Raw genomic sequence first — 1,067 nt, 5'->3', positions numbered from 1 at the left:
TCTGGTTTCAGCAGTTTCTCTATAATTGGGTATGCTTTTCATCATAGTTATCTTTTGTGGAGTTTGTAAATTCTCTTGGTAACATTTTTAAATTTTGGAATATTTTGGCCAGTATCTCTTCAATATTATTTCACCCTCATTCTTTCTTACCCCTATTTTAAATATCAATTATGTCAGATTTCCTAACCATGTTACATATGTTTCTTTTACTCTTTCCTATTTTAAGTACATTTTTTCCTGTGTGATCTTTTGTGGCTCTGCAGGATAATGCGCTGGACTGCACAGCCAGTTTGAACCACAAGGTTAGTGCTTCAAACTCACCAGCTTCTCCTGGGAAACCCTGTACAAGGTTGCTATGAGTCAGAACCGACTTGTCAGCACTTAACAACAACTGAATTTTTAATGTCAGTTATTAAAATTTTCAATTATAGAGTTTCATTCCACCACTTGTTTGTCAGTTTGTTGTACTATAGTGGCTTGTTGGTGTTGTGATGCTGGAAGCTATATCACCTGTATTTAAAATACAGGGTCATGCAAGGTGGTTAGGTTTCAGCTGATCTTCCAGACAAAGACAGACTAGGAAGTAGACAGGAGGACTACTTCTGAATGTATAGCTACTGGAGGCCTTATGAATAGTAGTGGAACACTGTCAGATAGCACCAGAATATTGAATATTGAAATATTATTAATAGCATGACAATATTATCAGATATAGTACCAGCAGATGATCTCCTAAGGTTGGAAGGCACTGAAAATATGAATGGGGAAGGCCTGCCTCATTAAGGTAAAGTTGACTGTGATGACACAAAGGGAGTAAAGCTTTCAAGACTATTATTTGTTGATGGATACATTTCAAAATGAGGCGATACAGCTGTAAATAACCATTAATAATCAGACCATGGAATGTATGAAGTATCGCTCTAGGAAAATTATATGTTGTTAAAAATGAAATGGAATGTATAAAGATTGCCGTACCAGGAATAAGTGAGCTGAAATGGACTGGTATTGTTGTTGTTATTGTTGTCAGGTGCCATCGAGTTGGAACCAACTCATAGCGACCCCATGTA

This window comes from Chrysochloris asiatica, unplaced genomic scaffold (genome assembly GCF_000296735.1).
Source record: "Chrysochloris asiatica unplaced genomic scaffold, ChrAsi1.0 scaffold00161, whole genome shotgun sequence".
Classification (NCBI taxonomy): domain Eukaryota; kingdom Metazoa; phylum Chordata; class Mammalia; order Afrosoricida; family Chrysochloridae; genus Chrysochloris; species Chrysochloris asiatica.
This window is presented reverse-complemented; position numbering follows the sequence as displayed.